We start from the raw sequence: 23,617 nt of genomic DNA, 5'->3' as shown, positions 1-23,617 counted from the left end.
TTGTGCAGAGCCACAAGGTCCCCCCTGAGCCTCCTTTGCTCCAGGCTAATTCCCAACTACCTCTTTTTCTCCAGGCTATTTCCCACAGAATCCACCAGGGCTGGGCCATGCTGGGACCTGGCAGTGGAAACCACTTCCTCTCGACACACATAATTAGCAAAAGGATTTAGGAACAGAGAATTTTCTTAGGCTCAAGACTTTGCCTCTTCTGTCGCCACACTGAGGGTACAAAGAGAATTTGCTTCTGTCATTCCTGGCCTTGCTGCTGCTCTCCCTACGCCAGCAGTTCAAGCTTCCTTCTTTACATTCCCTTCCACAGACATTATGGATCTCTCTTATCCAACTGTAAGCTTTCATCTCTGCCATTCCTGCTTATGGTTGAATCTGTGGGACTTGGGACACTAAACAGCTCGAATTGAGGGAGTGGCCAACAGGAGCGAGTCTGCACTGGGAATACCTCTGAAGTCCCTGCCTGGGCTTCCCAGGGTATCCAGCAGATCCCTGACTGCTCCTGGCCTCTTTATGAGCTCCCATCATGGCTGTCAACCCTGGACCTCTTGGTGACAACCCCTGCTGATGCTCTGCTGCTCTCCAGCCTCATCCCCTCCCATCACCGCTGCTCTTACAGCATTCCCAACCCACACTTCCCTTCTGACCTCAGCATTTTTCCTTCTGAAGTCTGATTTAATGGAAGTGAACCACAACAAACTGATCTTTGCACTCCCCCAAACAAGTTGCAAGCCTTTAACGAAGCCCTAATGACAGCAATTCCAGCTCAGAGCACAGGAGAACAACTGAATGATGGGAAGTGCAAATATAAAACGGGTTTCAGCTGAAGCATTCACAAGCCCTGCTGCTGGTGACAGATATCTGTCATATCCCAAATGGAGCCAGGAACAAGCTTTATTCCTCCTCAGATAAATCAGTGTCTTCACTCCCAAACATTTTCCTAGTCATAGAAGGCAATCATGCCTCCAGCTTGGGAAGACATCATCATTTAGAACAACACAGTCAGCTTGATTTTCAGAAAAGACTGATGGGACGTGATAAAAAGTGGCCAAAAACTCCCAGGCAGACTTTTCAGTGCACCGCATGTAACACTTCAAACACAAATTCAAAGAAATATCGAATAATGAAAACAGCTTGGTGGTTGAGTAGCACTCGTAATGTGCCATGAGAAGCTATTTTCCTAATGAACATTTGGGGATTTGGGCACAAAGTTGCTTCCACAGGCAGATGTTGGACAGAAAAGCTCTCGAATAGCTCTGCAAAGCTGAAAGGGATTGCTCAATTTAGAGAGACCTGGAGAACACGTTCTGGAATGAGGAGAATAATCAACATCTACACAAATAAAGGTCCATGGTTTGACTGAATGGCACGTGAGGAAGTTATAATACAGTTTGTGACTGGTAATCACATTATCTGAGAGCTCTGCTGGAGTAAACTGAAGGAAGGAATGCCTGAATGTGTTAATTGAAATAATGAACTGCTGAAATGCAACTGTGCTCCTGCTGATGCCTTTTCCTGGTCTTAAAATCAAGAGTCAAACATGGTTAGATGGGAAAAAGGGATTTTACCTTGGTATTTATTTTAAGGATCCTCAGGTGCACAAGTACAGGCTGAATGCACCTTAATGCACACTGCAAAATGCACACCCCAAAAGATCTGGTCTAACATTACAGGTGTTACTAATTAGCAGATCTATCAAAGATTCCCCAATGAGAGGCTTTAATGAGCCCCCCTCCCCAAGGAGCCTTCCCCTGGATGGTTCTATCTTAGTTTACAGAATGTGTTCTGGAGAGGACCTTGGGGTCTGGAGCACGCTGATCCCTAACTATGAGGCTTCTAAAATGTTTAGTCTCCTAGCTCAACAAAATAAGTCTAAGAATATGGGCTAAAACCCACTAAGAATACAAAAGCTATAAAAAGGTGTATAGAAAGGGTATAAAAGAAAAGCAAAAAATCATCGTGGCATCACTGCAAGCAGGGCTGCAGCAGAGCCACTCCAACGAGTCCAGGCCATTTATTACAAATAATGAAAAGAAAGACACAGCAAAGGGGGAGATTTGGTGGCAATGGCACTCTGGAGTGGCCAACTCTGTTATCCAGGGGAATTCCACCAGGCTTGCTGGGAGAGGATATCTCTAAATGCAATTTGGGTTTTGCAATCATTAAGAGAACATGGAAAGGAAGAAATATTAACAAGACTTGGGGTTTACTCCTCTCTCACTTTTTCCTTTTCATTGGTAGTATTATTACTACATTTTACTTTAATCCCAGAAGGGTTTGGGTTGGAAGGAACCTTAAATCCCATCCAGTGCCACCCCCTGCCATGATCAGGCACACCTTCCACTGTCCCAGCTTGCTCCAAGCCCCGTCCAGCCTGGCCTTGAATTCCCACAACCTTATCTTTGCTCAAGTACAGGGGTACTCATCTTGCAAAACACAAAATATGTCCTGACAGGAATCACCTCGGGGCTTGAATCCAACCAGAACAACGTGGCCAGAGCTCAGTGCAGGGAAATCCCTGAAAGTAAGCAGCTGTAAAGTGTGCAGGGCACCTTTGCTCTCCTATTAATGAATGCACCGATGCCCCATAAATGCAGTTATTTTACCCACTGTACAACGCCCGGGCAGTAAAGAATATCAAACTCTAACACAAATTCCATTACTCCACCAGAGAGGCTCAGCTAATGACTCCAACTCCATGCTCTTTGTCAAGTTAAAAGACATTGCAGACACTTGGATATTTTATATATTTAACAGCCAATTGCTCATTGTTTATTCAGACCTAAAAATTAGGTACAGCTGGGGCAGTCCCCACACTGTCCCAAAGACAGCAGGGTGGTTGTTTTGATCCAACAACCAGTCCTTTGTCATGGCAGGCAGAAAGGGAGAAGGAATCTTGCCAGAAGCATGGATTTTACCATAAGGAAGCGACTGGCAGGTGGTTCTGGGGCACAATTATCCTGGATTTATACATTTACCTGGTGTAATCCTCAATCCTGGCATGGCACCTCTATTATCTGGCTTTATCTTGTTATTGCTACGAAGTTTCTGTGACATTCTGCTCAATCCCAGCAGAAATTTCCCATGCATGATTCCATGCACTACAACTGCTCCTCCTTACGGTTTTATTTCAGTTCATTTGCACCCTCTGAGAGTTTGCAGATATGGTTCTGCTAGCAAAATACTTTTAAAATCCATCCCAGCAACGTCAAAATTAAACATGGGTTGGTTTATTTATTTTCCTAGCTGAGTAGGTTTTTGCATCTATTCCTTCCTGCTTTCTTCCTTCTCCAACTCTTTCCAAGGAGGCTGCAGATATTTTTTTTGGTGGTGCATTCAACAGCTCTATGGGAGCCATCAGCTTCCAATCACCTCAAAGCTTCCCCTCTTTACAGGGAGGTTCTGATCCTGTCCAGCCTGGCCTTGGACACTGCCAGGGATCCAGGGGCAGCCCCAGCTGCTCTGGGCACCCTGTGCCAGGGCCTGCCCACCCTGCCAGGGAACAATTCCTTCCCAATATCCCATCTATCCCTGCCCTCTGGCACTGAGAAGCCATTCCCCTTGGCTTGGCACTCCAGGCCCTTGGAAATAGTCCCTCTCTATCTTTCTTGTCAGCTCCTTCAGGTGCTGGAAGGCCACAATTAGGTCACCCTAAAATCCAGAGCTTTTCTTACCACTTCTTACCATACAGACCTCATGGAGAATTTCCTTCTGCAAGGACACCATCAAAGAGTTCAGTAGAATCAGTATTAAAATGTGGCATATCAACAATTTCCACCTGAATTGGACACCAAGCCTTGGCTGCCCAACTGGCAGGGAGGGCTCAAAGATTCAACTTCTCCTTTTCAGACATGACTCTGCAGCCTATGGAGATACCAGATGCCTGGTTGTCTCCTTTGCCCCATCCCTGGCAGTGTCCAAGGCCAGGACGGATGGCGCTGAGAGCAGCCTGGGACAGTGGAAGGTGTCCCTGCCCATGGCAGGGGTGGCCCTGGATGGGCTTTAAGATTCCTTCCAACCCAAACCATTCTGGGATTCTGTGCTTCTTTTCCTTTTATAAATCCGTGCTTCCTTTAGGGCTTTGCTGGAAACAACCCTCGTTACTCTCATTTGCTGCTGCTGTACACATCCCATCAGTTCCCTGCCTTCCAGCACATCTGTGATGCATCTGTTCCATCAAGAACTCCAGATGTCCAGAGCACACGGATCTCACCACACTGCCGTAGTTTTCAAGACTTCAAGTATTAGTACAAAGATCTGCATATTTGGTCTTGGTCTGGTTCCTTGGCTGGTCTAATCAGAACAAAATCTTACATCCTAAGGCACTTGTTCCTTGTTTTCTACCTGAAGTTAATCAAATCCTACCCTACCCATGTATTTCCTCCACAGAAGATGAATTCCCTCAAACTGCTCATTTGTTGAAACCGTTCACTGCTCAGGTTCCCTCCAGACTTCTAACCATAAATGGCATTTTGGCTGAAGTGAAATTCATCTGAAACGGCAGCTATTAAAAGGAGACATGGAACTCCATGAAAACCCTTGGAGGCACTGCTAAGCAGGTTATTCACCTCCTGCTTCTTACCCTGTTTTATGTGGGAAAACAGACTTTAATGGGAACATACCACGTGCAATCTTTAAGCTACATCAATCTGGCCAATAATTTTCGTGGTAACGTTACAGAGCTGAGAAGGGAAGAATCATTGGGGTTGGGAAAGACCTTTAACATCCCCAAATCCAACCAACAACCCAGCACAACCGCTGTCACCACTAACCCATGTGTCCTCAAGTGCCATATCCACAAGATTTTTGAACACTTCCAAGGATGGAGACCCCACCACCTCCCTGGGCAGCCTGTTCCAATGCTTGACCGCACTCTCCATGTAGAAATTTTCCTTAATATCCAATCTGAGCCTCCTGTGGCACAACTTGAGGCCATTTCCTCTCGTCCTATCGCTGGTTTCTCAGGGGAAGAGATCAACCCCATGTGGCTCCACCCTCCTCTCAGGGCATTAAAGAGCAATAAGGTGTCTCCTCAGACAACAAGGTGGCTCTCTCCTCAGCAGCCTCACTGATTTTTGGGAGCTCATCAACAGCAGTTTTGAAGATCCCACAGGTAATGCTCATTCTGGTGTGTCCCACACCCAACACCCCTCACGATTCACCAGGAGAATATTCCCACCAGACAAATCTTGGACTAAATGGCTTCCAAGCAGTAATTCCCAGTTTTGGCTCTGCTGGTAGTGGTGGGTCAGTCGCACAAGGGCAGCATTTTGAGGCTGGAACCCAAATCCTCTGTGCCAAACCAGCTCATTTCTCAAAGAACTGAGGGGGTCAGCCAAGTACAGGCAGCAGCTCCAAAATTGTTCTTCTACACCTAAAATGATATTTAAATACTGCCACAGACAACATTTTCTCCCATGCTCCTACCAGGAAGAAACAAAATATTTCATGCTGGATCCAATTAAGATGCAATCAATTTTAACTGATTCTGCTCTGAGCAGGCATAAATATTTCTCATAAAGGAAGTTAGGATAATTGATTGATTTAGATTAATAGTGAGAAAGTGAACTGTATTACAAACAGCTGGGAATTAACTTTGTCCTTGCAAGCATGAAACACCACCAAAGGTCTCTCAGCCTTCAAGTACGTTACGAATTAGAAAGGAAGAGGAGTTTTTCAAAGAGGGCAGAAATATCCACTTAGTACAGCAGGGATTTAAAGGCTGGAACACCAACAACATCCTGCTGCAATACTAATGACCTGTCAACTTCGAGTTCCAGACACAGCTCTTGATTTCAGCTGCAAAATGTCCATTTCTGTATTCATGCTCTTGCTTCAAGTTCAAAGTCCAAGTTCTCTTTTTTTGTTTGTTTCCCCCATCATGATTATTATGTTAACATCAAAAAATGTGCCACACACTTTTTTTTCCCCCCTTTCCTTTCTTTTTCCTTTTTCTTCTTTTTTCTCTTTTGGGTATTCAGTTGTTAGTTGAATGACCACATCTGAGGGCTTGCTAACCAAAACCAGGAGTTTTTCCTTGTCTCCAGCTGGAAATTACCTGCATGAACATGGCCAGAGATGGGGCAAAGTCCTGCCAGGAACCAACACACTCGAGTACGTTGTTGTCCCTTCCCTGATGACTGGGAAGTGCTTCCTTAAGCACCCACAGAAGATGCACCCTCAAACCTTATCTGACCTTCAGCACAGCCTGGAGTGCTCCTCAGGGTGAGGAAGAGCACCTCAAAGCAATGACCTATTGAGGCTTTGAGAATGGCCCAAAGGATGAAGGAATGAGGCAACATCCTTGCTGCAAATCCTTGGAAAGGAGCAGCGCCCCATGCTGCCTCCTGAGCAGAACGAGCTCCAGCAGTCCTTCACTTCGCTGCCTCCTAAGAGCTGGAAATCCACCTCTGCTCAAAACAAACTCTTGTGGAAGACTTCTAAAGAGGCTGATTAACACTGGGATCACAAAATCATTAAAGCACTAGAAGGTGTTTGGGAGACTCCTCTGCTCAGTGAGAGGAAAATTCACCGCTGTCTTTGGAAGAACCCCAGAGCTGACAGAGCCCCAAACCTCTCTCACTCTGGCTGGTGCAGTGCCAAGCAGGGATGCCACTTCCCAGCTAATGGAAGAAAAGGGAGAAGAGTCTTCTGCAGGGTCAGCACATAAAATACAGACACGTCCTGGGGTGGGCAACTCGACCTTCATGGAAATATGCCGGGCTCCAAGAAAGCCATTCCCACTCAGGCACAGGACCTTGGAACTACAATCAGATTCTATGAAAGCACCAGCCCAGCATTAATATTTTTACAAAAAACCCCAAACCAAACCAAACAAGAACCCCAGCGGAAACCATTAAGAAAAAAGCCCATCCCACACCTCAAACATTTTCCCACAGGATACATTCTGTGCCACTGTTTGCAGCTCCCTCCATGACACCCACTGACTGTCCTGCCTGCTTCCTCTGGATTTGCCCACTCCTGGCTAGGATACCCTGGCAGGATCAGACCCTGCGGCTGTTTTGTTCCTCCTTCCCGTCAGCTGTAACACCACTGTAAATTACTGGCTACAATTAGTGGTTTCTGGAGGTAAATGAGATGAAGCAAGGCCTCACCACAGGGGAATGATGACACCTGCTAAGGTTGACTCATGATCTTCACAGAAAAAAAAAAAAGTGTTATGGGGGGTGATTAACTTTCTCTCATCAAAAGAATAAAACATATTTTCCATTAATTTTAAGGTTACACAGGCACGTAACCCTCAAGGGAGAAATCAACCAAAAAACCCCCAAAACAAAACAATTTGATCAGGCAAAGCAAAGCAAATGTTCCAGAAAAGAGAAGCCATTGAACACTAATAGAGATTGAACTTTGGGTTGGAAGGGAGCTTAAAGCCCACCCAGTGCCAGCCCTGCCATGGGCAGGGACACCTTCCACTGTCCCAGGCTGCTCCAAGCCCCAATGTCCAGCCTGGCCTTGGGCACTGCCAGGGATCCAGGGGCAGCCCCAGCTGCTCTGGGCACCCTGTGCCAGGGCCTGCCCACCCTCCCAGGGAACAATTCCTTCCCAATATCCCATCCATCCCTGCCCTCTGGCACTGGGAAGCCATTCCCCATGTCCTGGCACTCCAGGCCTTGTAAAAGTCCCTTTCCATCTTTCCTGTAATTTCCTTCATGTCCTGGAAGGCCACAGTGAGGTCACCCCAGAGCTTCTCCTCTGCGGGCTGAACAATCCCATCTCTGCCAGCCTTTCCTCCCAGCAGAGCTGCTCCATCCCTCTGATCATCCTGGAGCCTCCTCTGGACTCTCTCCAGCAGCTCCAGACCCTCCCTGTGCTGGGCCCCAGGGCTGGGGCAGCTCTGCAGGTGGGGTCTCACAAATGTGAGACAGAGGGAAAGTTGATACCAGAGAAACAAAGGATGTGAGGAGAAACCTGTGACTGACCAAGTCAACCCCTTGGAAGCAGCTCTAAAATCCTCCATTGTTACATTTCATAGAAAGCCAAAAATCAGAGCTCTGGTCCAAAGGACAGAAAGGTCAGAAGCACTGATTATAAAAACACCCATTTTCCAGTAGGAAAAGGTGATTTAAGCCACAGGATGCTGCTGAAACCCTGCTTGCTGACACTAAGACAGAGGACATGCCAAACCAGTGTTGACAGTTCTGTGCCTCTGGTCCCAGCACGTGGACGTCTCTTGGAAGAGCCAAGAGTGCTCAGATCCCTTGGCAACAGTCCTGAAACAGGGAAAGCAAACACTGTGCCATTCTTTAATCCCAGTAAATACACACGTCAGTTGGAGTCTGATCCCAGGAAAAACAATGCAAACAGACAGAGGAGACCAAATGCATGCTACAGGAGTATAATACACCTATTAACACGGGACAATGGGGAAAAAGTACATAGAATTGGTTATTTGTAATGAAATTACAAGCCTGGAGAGCAGAGGGAATGCAACTTCCCAAGTTTAAATATCCATGGCCTCGTATCACATAAGCCGATTATGAAACTATGAAAATAAACCAGATGAACATTAAATGGATTAAGAGCGAGTGAGCTGAGGTCTCAAAATGCAACCAGGAGGAAATCCCTGCATCAGCCACGTGTCAAAAACACAGGTCCAGGACTGGGAATGTCTTGGAAACGCAGTGTCCTGTCTGGGAAGGGTCTGGACACCACCAAGATGCTGCAGAGCCCCTCTTTCCTGTCGAGATGAAAAGAGCTGCAGGCTTTGAGCCTACTCAGGGCAAATACAGAGGTTTGTGCCAGGCCAAATTTTCCTCCAGCACCTCCCTGCCATCCCTGCTGGAGGTGGGACTTTGTCCAGGAGCACTGACACAGGGTGTAGGTGTGTAACCACGGGATAACGAGGGTGTGCCTGGCATTAGCAGAGCAAGGGGGACCACTGTGAGGTCCTGTCAGCCAAAACTCACAAGGTCAAATTAATCCGAGTCCTTGGAGAGGAGTCCAGCCCAATGACCATATCCCAGAACCTTTGATTTCATCAGAAATGCTCCAAAACACCCTTCTTCTGTTTCATCAAGCAGAGAGTGAGGAATGAGGTGCCCAGACTTGCGCTGCCTTAAGGCCCCAGGGCAAAAACTGCTTTCTGTGTGGAGACCAGCAGCCCAGCAAGCCTGAATTCCCACCACGGGAAGGAGGAAGGTGAGTTCTCTTTCAGAAGAGGGATGTTTTCCTTTAAAGGTGGGATACTTCCTTTACAAGTCAAATACATTCTTTTAGAAGTGGGATATTTACCTTTTCAAATGCTGTATCCACAATGGGATGGGATTGTTCATTAATAATGATGGTGATGACTGGGAAAGTAAACACTGTGAGGTTACAGCAGCTTGATCATTTACTCAGCACTTTTCCATCTTGCACTTCTCAGCCTTATCCCTGCACCCACCTGACAGCAAGGTTTGTATTTTAGCTGGAGCTGGAAGCGTGTTCTCCTTCCCTAATTGCCTGATGCCTTTGATGGGATGAGGCAGGGAAGGGTGAGAGGCTTAGCCCCACTCACAGCTTTGTCCTTCTTCTCTGTTTCTGGGTTTAACCTCACAGACAGCACTCACAACCCAAAATTAGCCCAACATCTAAAACTCAGAGTACACAGAGCTACTCCACGGATGATCGTTATGCTTAAAGGCTAATTAGAGCTAATAAAAATAATATCAAAATGTTCAGGGCTCTGCCTGGCTGCTGAATGAGAAGGACGATGCAAATCAGCACTGAAGGGAGAGCAAATGTGTGGTTTTAATGTATTTTAATGTTTACTAATCCAGCACAGACATCTGACACCCACAAGGCATGTTTCCAGATAGCTGAAAATTAACAGAGATCATGCCACTAATTATAAAAACAATAAAACAAAACCAAGGCAGCACATTTTAATTAAAGAATCTTCCCTTTTGATGGGTTTTGTTTGGCTTTTTTTGATCTATGCCATGTCATATTTCAACAGTAAAAAAAAAAAAATCCCAACCCAAATCTTCAATGTGCTGTCAGTTGGGTGAAATTGCCCTTGAAAAAAAGCAACCACCGTTCCCCATCTGTCTGCAGAATAAAGGATTAATGAAAGGAAACCCTTAGTCAATTTAAAAATAATGAGCCATCAATATGGAGCTGCTTCAGCTCTATCAAAAGGAATTAACAGCTCATGGGTTTTGTTTTTTTCACCTCTGTCTCATCTTTTTTTCAATACAGTTGATACTAAAAGGCAAAAATGCTAAATTTCACACTTCCCAACCACCCAATTCCTCATCTGGTTATAAACAGGTAAAATTTACTAACTTAAGTTGGGCTTAACCTTACTAAACTGGGAGTACAACTTTCCGGCACCTTTTTTTGACACCTGAACTCCAAGCAGGCATCAACCATGCCAAGGACTTGGGAAAAACCTGGCACAAGCAAAGGCAGTGCCCAGAGCAGCTGGCATACATGGGATAATTTGAGTTGTAGGGGTAATTCTAATTGTACCCCAGGTAAAAACAACTTAAACCCCCCAGCTGATGGAGGGAACAATTCCCTGAGGATCCTGGGTTTCAGGGAACACCACCAATCATCCAGAACAGGCTGTGAGCCCACAGAAGGTGTCTTCAATCCTGTCACCCCACGCTGGAGTTTGCTCGAGCACTGCACAGCCCAAGCAGGCAGAACCCCATGTAAAGCCATTTATACACAATTTTATCACCTATTTCTCCTCTCCCCCTCCATGTTGACCCAGCGAGGCCCAACAAAGCTCATATATTTTGAATTAACGATGAAAAACACGTCCTGCCTGCCCGTGCTGGCATTTTCTGGTGCTCAGGAGCTGTTTGTAATCTTGTATTCTAACCACTATCAATTATCATAAAAAGGTTGAAGTCTTCACCTGCTGTTTGATAAATAATGCATGAGAGAGCTTAACAACAGGCAAGAAATAGCACTGCCAGATCTTCAACACTCCACATCCAACCAGCCCTGCTCCCCAGGGACCTGAACAAAGCCCCTGCTCCAGTGGCAGCGCCTGGGCAAAGAAAGGTGCTTTACAAGTGCCTTTTACAGAGCTCCACCGATCAAAACCTGGCGTTTGCCCGAGACGTTGTTAATAAAATAAATGCATTAGCAGGAAGCTGTTAGAACTGGTCTCATATGCCATTCCAAGGGGGAAAAATAACATCTCAATAACCTGAGAGCTCTGTGAGAACACTGATTAAACAAAGAGGTATTCCCCCATCTAAACGATTCTAGGAATTCTGCGATTGTCAGAACTCTTCTTGTGGAAATACATATTTCATTCCACTGTTACGGAGCTTTTTTCTTTATCTTTTTGTCCATTTTTCCTTTTTTTTTTTTGTCCTCTTTTATGTTTTTTTTAATAGACACAGCATCATCCCTCAGGCCCACCCTCCAGCTACACTACCAGAGAAAAGCAGCATATCCTTCCCTTTCAGCTCCTCTCAGCCAGAGATCCTTAAAAGCCAGAGCCTCCTGTGGGAAAGGTGGAAGGGATGAACACCCATGGTGACAACACACCTTCAGGAGAAATGGTTTCTCACTGCTGAGATCAACTAAGTGCCTGGAGGGGCTTCAGCAGGAGCATGAATGCCGAACAAAAGCATGAAACCAACCCCGTATGGTCATTTTACAGATTTAACATGGTAAAACATTATGAGCTGATACTTGTGGGGATTTGAGAGGGTTTTAATAACCCAGGGCAGTCCCTCAGCATCTCATGGCAGGTGGAGCTGAAGAAGGAAATCCTTCTCATGAGCCTGGAGCAAGCACAGGAGGATGAGCCCAGCCTGTGGATCCCCAGCAAGGAACTCCCCTGTCCTGCTGGACATACAGCTTAGAGGGAAATGCAGATCCTGGTATTCCCAGGCTGGAAAAATCTGGTGGAACACAGCTGAATGTTGGGAAAACCATAAGATTCTTTTGATCAGAGCTTTGCTTTTACAAAAGAAGTGGGAGAAATTAACTGCGATCCTTCATGGCCAAAGGAAGGCAAGGACAAGGGAAGGCAAGGAATGGATCCAAGGACATTCCTGTTGGAGAGATGGATGCTGACAGCCCATCGGGGGTGTGAGGTCCCACAGGGCAACAGGATCTGTGGGACAACAGGCTTAATGTATGTTCTAAAAAGGTCAAGGGTAAAAAAATAAACACCAGAAAATTCCTTTAGTAAATAAGTAACAACAAATGGGCTTTCACTTACCCATTTTAAAAAGCCAAACAAAAACCCAAACCTTTTGTTTCCCACAAAAACCCCAGGGGGAGAACTTGAGCGTGTAGGAAATCACACCATAAACATCAACCATTTGGTGACCCTATTTCCTTCCTTCACTGGGAAGCTTCTTACTATCTGATGAGATACAGGTTACAAAAAAACTTGTTCAGTTCTAATCCTAAAGGACAGAAAAGTCAAATTTTGCCTCAAATTAATTGCTAAAGGATCTTGAAGTAGAGGTATGGCTCTTGTTGTGATACAGTAACCACATCATGGAGTGGTTTGGGTCGGGGAGGACCCCCTTCTTCTTCCACCCCCTGCCATGGACACCTTCCACTATCCCAGGTTGCTCCAAGCCCCATCCAACCTGGCCTTGGACACTTCCATGGCTGGGGAGTCTGCCAGGGGACCGAGCCAAAGCCAGAAGGGAATTCCCCAGGGGTCTCTGGTCTGTGGGACAAGCAGAGGTAATTCTGGAAAGCGAAACAGATAAAAAGTGACCTTTGACATGCCCTTTGCCCAGAAATTAATTTTGTGCCTTTCTGTGCCTTTAAACTGAGCCGGAGAGGAGGGAGAGGAAAAAAACTGAGCAAACTTTCAAATCAGTTGTTTCAAGGACACAGAGATATGCACTCCTCTGCTTCTGCAGCGGCAGGAGCGGGAGGAAGCACCCTGCTTCCTTTCCAACCAGTTTTCCAGCTCCTTTTTTCTCTGGAGGGAGACGGAGAGTTGAACTTTGTTTTTCCTGGCACTTTGGTTTTTTTCCCTTCGTCTTTTTTTGGACTGTTTTAACATCAGAACACCTCAGGACGGTTCTCCACTGAGGCCCTGGAGGTGGGCCCACGACCCAGCTCCAAGGAGGAGGAGAGAGACTCCATCAGCCATGGAAGGACTCTGAAATTTTCCCAGGTTTCTCTCCACAGAACGAGGTTTTATTATTTAGCATTATTATCCTTTTCCTGTGCTAAATAATGTTTGTTTCCTGTTTATTAAATAAATACTTTTTATCTCTTTCACTTTCCTCTGAGGAAAATCTCTTTTTTCCTGAACCTGGTGGGGGGAAGGATAGTTGTAACCTGCCTTCTCTCAGAGGATAATTTCCTCCAAATTTGTCCAAACTGGCACAGACAGACAGATAAGAAGAGCAACTTGCAGGCTACAAAACTTAGAAAGAAATTAGGACATTCAACAGTGAATTGCAGTGAGGGACCACCATTCCCAAAGAAATTCCCAAAGGCACTCAGTAAGATTTTTATTTGTAAAAGGAACGAGACACTTGTAAAAGGAACGAGACACGAGAAAAGGCGTTAACAGAGGGAGCAACCAGGTGAAAATCACAGATCACTAATGCTGGAAGAGACCTCTGAGACCATCGAGGTCAACTGTTAACTCAGCACTGCCAAGGCCACCACTAACCCATGTCCCCAAGTGTCCCATCCACATGGCTGTAATATTCCTCCAGGGATGGGTGGATTTACCACTGCCCTGGGCAGCTCTGCCAGGGCTGGACAACCCTTTCAGGTAGGAATTTTCCCGGCATCCAAGCTGAGCCTCCCCTGGCCCAGCCTGAGGCCGTTTCCTCTTGTCCTGTCCCTGTTCCCTGGCAGCAGAACCCGACCCCTCCCCGGCTGCCCCCTCCTGTCAGGGACTTGTGCAGAGCCACAAGGTCCCCCCTGAGCTTTCATCTTCTCATCAGACTTGAGGATTATTCACCAGAAACCTCAGAGAGGGGAAGAAACAGCCCATGGGCCACATCTCAGGCCAGCACTGCATCTTCTCCCCCATCCCTCTGTATGCTGGGAGGAACTATTGGAAAGATTTGGATGCATCAAACAGAGAGTGTGGAGCTGCATGTGAGGGGAAACAGGATCGGTAACCAAAATAAAAGAAAAATTAAAAGAGAACAAACAAAAGTGATTAAAACACACAGACCCACTTGAAAAGTGAGATGGTTCTCCCTGCTGCTGCTTTCCTCAGGGATTCCCTTTCCAAAAACTGTGAATTCCTTGCATGGAAGATAATTTGTCACAGAACTGCTCTTTTAAACTTCACCCTGTTGTGAAAGTGACAAAATAATAGGACCAACACGAATGCTCAGCAGTGCATTTCAGAAGCAACATGTGCCAGGTTTTTCATTGGGCTCGTAAACCATCCTGAGAAATAAAACTTTATGTGTGGTAGCAGCAACGTATAATTATTCTTCTGAAAAGAATTAATATATATTTGGGCAAAAACCTGGTAAAAAATTCATAGATCATGGAATGGTTTGGGCTGGAAAGGAACCTAAACATGATGTAGTTCGACTCCCCTGCCCCGGGCAGGGACACCTTCCACTGTCCCAGGCTGCTCCAAGCCCCAGTGTCCAACCTGGCCTTGGGCACTGCCAGGGATCCAGGGGCAGCCCCAGCTGCTCTGGGCACCCTGTGCCAGGGCCTGCCCACCCTCCCAGGGAACAATTCCTGCCCAATATCCCATCCAGCCCTGCCCTCTGGCACTGGGAAGCCATTCCCTGTGTCCTGGCCCTCCATCCCTTGTCAAGAGTCTCTCTCCATGTTTCCTGCAGCTCCTTTAGGCACTGGAAGGTCACAGTGAGGTCCTCTCCGGGCTGAACAATCCCATCTCTGCCAGCCTTTCCTCCCAGCAGAGCTGCTCCATCCCTCTGCTCATCCTGGAGCCTCCTCTGGCCTCTCTCCAGCAGCTCCAGGCCCTCCCTGTGCTGGGCCCCAGGGCTGGGGCAGCTCTGCAGGTGGGGTCTCACCTGAGCACAGGGGCAGAATCCCCCCCTCCCCTGCTGCCCACGCTGGGGGCTCAGCCCAGGGCACGGGGGGGTTCTGGGTCCCAGCTCTCACCCACAGCACCCCCAGGTCCTTCTCCAGGGCTGCTCCAGCTGCTCATCCCCAGCCTGGATTGATGCCAGGGGTTGCCCTGACCCAGGTGCAGCACCAGCACCTGGCCTGGTTAAACCCCATGAGATTCTTGTCCCTCCAGACCACAACTGCCCCAAACATCTCCAGAAAAAAATGGACTTACCAGAAGGAGAAAATGATCCCTAGGATCGTGCTAATGGTATAACTTAGAGACAGCCAGAACGTCCAGACTTAATTATTTTAATCAGGCCCTATGTTTCTAAACAATTGTGTCAATAGGATAAGAATGTGGAATAGCAGAGTAATGATGAAAAATTATGGTTGAATAAAGGGGTAGGAAACTCTCAGAGCCACGGAGCAGAACATTTGGCTTGATTAGCATGACTTTGAAAATCTAAAAGGATACAAGGAGCTTTCACATGAGACTGTGTAACAAAATAAACCAACAAATGTAATTTATGTTTGAGCCAAGTAGGGCTTTGAAATCCATCATTTATTGAATTATTTTACTGTTCCAAGCAGTTTGCTGTTCAAAACAAGCAGTAACTTAGGCGTGATTCTTATTAGCGATTCAAAGATGGAATGAAGAGAAAAATTCGGATGTTTTGGAGCAATCTGCTTAAAAACATGGGGAATATGAGGGAGAAACATATTATCCATGAATTACTAAGCAGTTATCCATCATCTTAAGATCAAAATAAAATTAGTGCAATTAAAGGAAGCTGAGACATGACTATTTAAAAAGCCATTTTTTCTCATGTTTTCCCCTTCCCCTCCCCCTTTTTTTGGGGGGGATGAAGGGTTATGAAAACATTGAGGACAGCTCATTACTCATCTGGTCCAGATCCCTGCTCCCAGTGTCACATCCAGACACATGCTGAAGAATGGGAAATGCAAAGCCATACCTGCTCACCCAGGTGTGAAAAGGGACTGGAGTTATATCACCACTTGAAATGGAAATTTAGGTGAGGTTTCCTTGGAAGGAGGTAATTTTTCAAGAGCATGCCTGGCTTACAGAAGGCATCTCGGAAAAGTAATGGGAATTTTGTCCTGGAGGACAGACTTCCCAAGATCCTCAGGCACCTCCTGAGGAATCCCAGGATGGATCAGGCTGGAAGAGAGCACAAAGAGCATCTGGTGGCACCTCCCTGCTCCAGCAGGGCCATCCCAGAGCACAGGGCACAACACTGTGTGCAGATGGGTCTGGAATATCCCCAGGGAGGAGACCCCAGAGCCTCTCTGAGCATGGACCAGGCTCTGCTCCGGGGGCCCAGCAATGGCACCAGAGGAATAGGCAGGGACTGATCACAGGAAGTTCCCCCTGCACAGTAGGCAGAACTGCTCTGGGCAGGTGCCACAATGACTCAGCTTCTCCCTTCCTGGATTTTTTATCGATTTTTTTATATCCCTGTTGTGCTCCAGAGGGAAGCAGGGAGGGGACCTGTGCCTGGACACCTTTGCACCCTGCTCACTGCGTACTGCAACGGGACTTGAGTGCAAACCCTGCCTCTCCCAGCACTTCCCCAGCCCTTTGGCACTGTGAGCTCTCGTTTTTACTGTAGTTTTCTCCATTTTAATCAAACACTTCATTTCCCAGCAAGGTGAGGTGGGGAATTCTTTTGACACAGAAGAGACAGAAAGGAGACCAGTTTGGGAGCCCATCACACTGCTGAACGGGTCTCCTGCTGTTAGCTGGACTTGGAAAAGAACTGACGTGCCTCCAACCATTCAGATGGAATATTGGGAAGAAACTCCTCTCTGTGAGGGTGGGCAGGCCCTGGCACAGGGTGCCCAGAGCAGCTGGGGCTGCCCCTGGATCCCTGGCAGTGCCCAAGGCCAGGTTGGACATTGGGGCTTGGAGCAGCCTGGGACAGTGGAAGGTGTCCCTGCCCATGGCAGGGGTGGCTCTGGATGGGCTTTGAGGTCCCTCCAACCCAAACCAGTCTGGGATTCCTACACAGGACTCAGCTGACCAAAGGTGAGTTTTGAGAGCTCAGGTGGCTCAGCTCAGCAGAGCCCCAGCAGGTCCAAAGTCAATTCCAGACTGAGCAGCTCCAGCACCCAAGAACCAGCAGAGCTGGGAATTTTGGAAAAGGAGCACTTGCCCAGAGAGCTCACTAGAGCTGAGGGAAGAAGGATGAATGCATTCTGAGCTTCAGGGTAGGAACTCCTTCATTTGACAAAGAATTCACATAAAAAAACATTCCTCAGAAAGCAGAAGTTCCATTCACTCTGACACCAGAGACATGAGAGGAGACCTGAGCTCTCAGGACTGGGACATCTCCATGGGAGTCACTGCTGTGGGACAGCAGAGCCAGGCTGACCTTTCCTGGGAGCTGCTTGGAGCAGCCTCCCCCAGACTTATCAACCCTGCTTTGGGCTCTGTTTTACACTCCAAAATTAAAGCGACACCAAAACACTTGGAAAGCACATTGCAGTTCTGGACACCAACCCACACCACCCTCTCCCTGGAGCAAAACTGATTTTAAACAGCCTTAAAAGCTATCAAATCCTCCCAGTCTTGCACTGCTTTACTGGGACTGCGAAGGAGAAGACAATCAAAGAGCATTGCTACTGCAACATTTGATGTTGCAAAATTATATGGAAGAAATAATTAGGGGAAATATGCAGTTCTTTATTGGCTAAGGTAAATAGACACCCTGGGAATATGAATGGATCACGTACTGCAATTTGAATAATTTATTCTGACTACTCAAACTGTCATAGACGAGCTGTTCAGAAAAATTCCAATCACTCTGAGGAGAATTTCCAGTAAAAAAGGAAATCCCAAACCCATTTTGAAAAGGCCTCGGCATTACAGAGCAGAATCGTGATCCACAACAATTATCCTTACCCCAAAATGGAGTTAAATTCCTCATTTTTGTCATCCAAACATCACTTCTCTCTCTCATCCCTGGAGGTAATTCAAGGACCTCTATTTCACCTCCCCCGAGGGCATCAGCACCAGGTTAGGATATTTTTCTAGACGGCTGACAGCACAAAAATAATTAAATATTTCCAACTCTATCCCTATTTTCTACCCTTAAGAATTAATCAGTTTCTAAAAGGACAACTTTTCTCTACGACTGCTACCCCAAATTATCTCCTGCTTTTTGAAACTCTCATTTTTCTTTTTTAAAGACATAATTTAAAAAAAAAAATTACTGAAAGAGAATTGAAGCGATCTTTAACAACGGCTCTGCTTCAGTCCCAACCACTGCTGATGTGCTGATAAATGGAAGTAGAAAAATAAACTCATCCACTTTACAGCTTCCTCAGCCTTTACACATTTGTCCTACATGAAAAACATGAGAATTTAAATCCATGGCATAGAAACAGCATTAGACACCAAATTGATTCATTACTTCCCAATGAAATCCTTAATACCCAAATCTGGAGAACGCATCACTTCGGAACAGAAATGAACAAACAGGCTCGAATGAAAAGAAAAATAATTTCCATAAATTTCGGTCTCTTTTCCCATCTCATGAATTTATAAACTAAATCAAATTGTCAGGGAAGAAGTGATACTTCCTCAAGCACATTTTGATGGAAGCACCTGCAGTCAGAGTAGAGAAGCAACACCTATGAGCCAACTGCTGACATGAAAAATGGGAAAAAAACATAAATAGAAGCTATAAAAAATAAAAATATTCCATATTTCAGCTGACTGAAGGCATTTATCAGCTGAGTAAATTACGAAGGAATTTGTGGACAGTTCTTGGATCAGAGCATTTAGAAAAATAAACCAAGTCAGCTACAGTTGGGTCTCTCTTGATTCCCTGGCACTTGCACCCTGGCACAGGCTTCCCACCCCCAGCCAGGGAGGCAGCAGCAGGAAGTCCTATTGCAGAAACTTTCCTGGAATGTTCATTGCTCCCAGTGGATTTCTATGGCCAAATTTATCCTCTTTCTCTATGTCTAATCAGCGCACTCCTAAACAGCACAGGAACGCTTTGGACAATCCAGAACTAGAGCCAGTACTGCTCACAGCACCACAGAGTTTGGGTTGCAAGGGACCTGAAAGCTCACTCAGTGCCACCCCTGCCATGGGCAGGGACACCTCCCACTGTCCCAGGCTGCTCCAAGCCCCAATGTCCAGCCTGGCCTTGGACACTGCCAGGGATCCAGGGGCAGCCCCAGCTGCTCTGGGCACCCTGTGCCAGGGCCTGCCCACCCTCCCAGGGAACAATTCCTTCCCAATATCCCATCCATCCCTGCCCTCTGGCACTGGGAAGCCATTCCCTGTGTCCTGTCCCTCCACCCCTTGTCCCCAGTCCCTCTCCAGCTCTCCTGGAGCCCCTTTAGGCCCTGCAAGGGGCTCTGAGCTCTCCCTGGAGCCTTCTCTTCTCCAGGTGAACACCCCCAGCTCTCCCAGCCTGGCTCCAGAGCAGAGATGCTCCAGCCCTGGGAGCAGCTCCATGACCTCCTCTGGACTCTCTCCAGCAGCTCCAGGTCCCTCCTGTGCTGGGCCCCAGGGCTGGGGCAGCTCTGCAGGTGGGGTCTCACCTGAGCACAGGGGCACAGGGGCAGAATCCCCCCTCCCCTGCTGCCTGCATTTGCTTATCCCAGGGCATGGGGGGGTTCTGGGTCCCAGCTCTCACCCACAGCACCCCCAGGTCCTTCTTCTCTTAGAGCAGCATCCATAGGCAACCCCTGGCTCCCAAAGGAGCCCGGGGATGAGCAGATGGAGCAGAACTGCACAGCCCTGTGATGTGGCACAGTCCCCAGCAGCAGCCACGTGGGGCACACGAATCAATACAAATCCACTCCTCCTGTTTGAATTTGTCCAGAACATTCCACAAGGGCAACAGCTTCTGACAGAAGTTACTCAATCTGGCAGCTATTGGATCTAACGGATCACCTCTCCTCCTATATAAAAACATAAAGCCAGAATAAACTCCACAGAGCGAGGCCTAATTTGAGCAGATGTTATTACAGGCCTGGGCCTGATCCAGCTCAGATTTGTACTGCTGGCTAATCTAATGTCTTAGACCTGGGATTAATGACCACAGAATAGCATCAGCACCCAGAGATTCACCAAAACACTGCTGGCACTCATTGCTAAAATCACATCATCCACCTCGACTGCTCCCTGAGCTGGAATGGCCAGGCTGGGCCTAGACCCTCGGACTACAAGTGGCCAGATTTAATTCCAAGGTTTATTTATTGGCTGCAATACCTTAACTTAGATCTGCACACCACACCACACCACATCTCCATTGCCAGACAAACCAACTCCCGGGCTAGTGAAGATACGTTTGAAAAGGATGGTCAAAAGCTGGTCAAAAACATTCATAAACACTTTAGGGAGCTGTAAGATTGTCCAAAGATGTGGGAAAAATCTACGTGTGGCCAGAGAGGCATAAAGACAATGGCATGAACTAAATTAAAAATCAACTGAAGCACTTTCTCCCTGGAAACATTTCACAGGAATGATAACAACATATAAAGTAATAATTTGAATTTTTTCCATTGTAGAAATGCCGCAAAAAATAGTGCAATAGAGTAAAAGCAAAGTGCAAAGAGTCCTCAAGGTGCCTTTATGGGAAAACTGAGAAAAATCAAGACGAAATCACAGCTCGGTGTCTTTCCACACCTACACATACACTGCAAACTTGGGAAATGCTGTTCTCAGAATCCCTTGAAGTGGTAAAACTAAGATGACTTTCCCGCATAAAGCTGATTTTGGAATGAAAGGAACCAAGAGGTGAAAGTATTTTTGTTTAAAATTAAAGAGTGAGACGGTCGTGAAGACAATACAAGAATATCATGGAATCATTTAGGTTGGAAAAGCCCTCCAAGGCTGAAGCACTCTCAAGTCATTAATTCACCCATCTTCCTGAAACAGGAAGGAAAAGTAGGAAATGAACATGGAGCCACAGCTCTTAAGGAATGCCTTTCCTGTGCTCAGGGCACAGCAACTTTCCAAGGTGATTTTACTAAGCAACTTCTCCCCTTAGCCAAAATGCCTGGGATAGCAGGACCCTTCCTTCTTGAGGGCTAAATTAGTTCAATTCCAGCCCAACCTGGTGGTCACTGAGCATTTAATTAAGTAAGGAATATTCAGAGTATAACTCCCAGTCCTTATCAGCGCACCTAAGCCCACTTCAGGAGGGAGGCCACAGGTTTTGTGCCTCTGGGGACATTCTCTTCAATCCCTGTCAATTGTCTCTGAAAACCCAGTAAAACCAGTTTGGACCAGCATGGAAATTGTCAATGTGCCTCAGCAATCAGGTCCATTCTTCCAGCATGACATATAAAAAACTGAAAACAAATTGGTCCAACAGAATTAGGGGGAAAAAACCCCAAAGCTTTGTTTCCTGCATTTTTGTGCCCATTGTTTTCCCATGAGTCCCTCCCCACAGGGCATTGTGGAAGGGGATTTGAAGCGCCATCACGCATCCTCTGCCTCCCCAGGAAGTCAGGCTGATGAAAGGTTGCTGCTGAGAGAGCAGGAAGGTGAAAAGGTATAAAAATAACACCTGATCCACCCAGAGCCGTGAAAGCTGCACTTCCCTGGGTCAGACATCCCCAGGGAACATGGAGGGAAGAGAGCAGGAGGTTTTGGGATTTGCTCCCATTATTCATTAGAGCACTCAAACCATCATAAGGGAAGGGGGGAGAAAAAAACCCACCAAAATAAAATCAAACCACGCCAACATCGACTGATTTTTCTAGGATGGGAAAGAACACAAAGCATTCCTAACTGTGGAATTTTTTTGTTCTGGATGGAGGACCAAGACGCCAGATCCTCTTTGTCCTCATGTTAGGGGGATTCACTTTGGTCTGCTTGTTTCCTCTACCACAACCTCTACTTTCTCTTCCAAATTCTAATTTAATCTCTAAATCTTTAAATCTTGCCTTGTAGAAGTCCTTTCCCAAGAGTCTACTTTCCATCAAAAACCCTGCCCAAGGATTCAAAGCCCTTGAGAATTTCAGGATGCTCCTCTGAAGGGAAAAAGCACAGGTGGCTCCACATGGAGGCCTCCAAAAATGTGGAGTACAGTGGCAATGAAAAGGTCTGACCTAGGAATAAGGCTCATTCAGTCTTTAAAACAAGTTAAAGCCAAGTCTCAAATCCAGTAATTAAATAAAAATAAATCCATGGGTGAAAATAACTCTCTGCTTATAAAAATCATCCAGAAAATTCGGGTTTGCTGTTAATACGATCTGAAATGCTATCACCCAATTCAGTTCAACACAGGGAAGATCATAAAATAATACATTTATTCCTTAAGAAAGGTCAGGTTCACTCCTTCTAGGATTGCTCACATGAGCACAATCATAACGTAATTTACTATTGTACCTAAATTACTTGATATAAAGTGATATTCATCCCACAGTGGGAAACTGTCAAATCTTAACATCTCTGCTGATCTCAGGAAGATCTTCAAAGGTCACGCACGGTACCTGTGTGCCTGACTATGAAAACAAGCAACAGTTATTTGGGAAAATATTTTTATTCTGTGAGATTTGCTGGTCTCTGACTTCCTGGCACAATGGAACTAAGTATCTGTTTCCTAAGAGCAGGATTTTCTGTTTATTGTGCTGCCAGAGCTCAATGACCACATGCACTGGATGGAATGAAATGTCCCAGCCATCGTTTTGAGATCTTGAGATCCCAAAGCCACAGAAAAGCCATTCCAACATCAACAACAGACCCTTGGAAGCTACAGTGCAGTGCAAGAACTAAGACAAGGAGGAGATTTCACACTTTGTGTGAGCTTGAGACATATTTGTATAGATTAGAACAGAATTAGGTGGATTTTTATTTCTGCATCTCTTGGCAATCCCAACATAAAGTTCGGTCACTGGAAATGTAGAACATCATACATTCCTTATTAACTTTTATATCACAGACTGGGTTGGGTTGGAAGAGACCTCAAAGCTCATCTCATCCCAACTCCTATGCCATGGGCAGGGACAACCTCCCACTAGACCAGTTTGCTCCAAGCCCTCTTGAGCGTGGCCTTGAACACTTCCAGGGATGGGGAGTCCACAACTTCAACCTCTCTTTCTAAAGGTTTTCACAAAGTTTTTTTGATGGCAACATTGGTTTGGATTTATTTATAACCCCTTGTGTGGGAAACAGAGAAGCAGAAACTTCTACAAGTTTCTACAACATAAGGCGCCTACAAAATAATGCTGATGACACCCTTGCTGTTAGTACAGATTTATTTCTAATGAGTAGGGAGGATGAAAGGCTACGAGAGATGAGCTCTGGCAGCGAAACCATTTCAGCTGAGGGGGTTACTCCACCGAAACTGAGCAGCCCACAAATGGAACACATCAGAATACAACAGCAGCTTGCCAAGAACCAATGCATCTGATTCAAAGAGCACAACCATCTTCGTAGCCCTCTTTTGGACACTCCTGACTGCAGGAAAAACCACCCCAGGAGGAGGAAAAGAGCCTGGTTTTAACAGCCACCCCAGAACCAGAGCTTTTCAGCACACAGGTGTGTTAACGATTTATTGAGGGGCTTTACCCATAAATGCATTTATCCAGCCGACCTTGAGCAACTCCAACA

General features: G+C 46.4%; 1 protein-coding gene across 1 annotated transcript in view; it reads right to left on the bottom strand.

The window, feature by feature from the left end:
• PCDH15 (protocadherin related 15) overlaps positions 1–23,617 on the bottom strand; it is a 506,585-nt gene that overhangs the window by 100,165 nt on the left and 382,803 nt on the right. The window lies entirely within an intron of this gene.

This window comes from Corvus kubaryi, unplaced genomic scaffold, assembly GCF_017639235.1.
Source record: "Corvus kubaryi isolate FWS band 111438036 unplaced genomic scaffold, C.kubaryi_AGA036_p1.0 126, whole genome shotgun sequence".
NCBI lineage: Eukaryota > Metazoa > Chordata > Aves > Passeriformes > Corvidae > Corvus > Corvus kubaryi.
The sequence above is the reverse complement of the archived record's forward strand: the minus strand, read 5'-3'. Positions and strand labels throughout refer to the sequence as shown.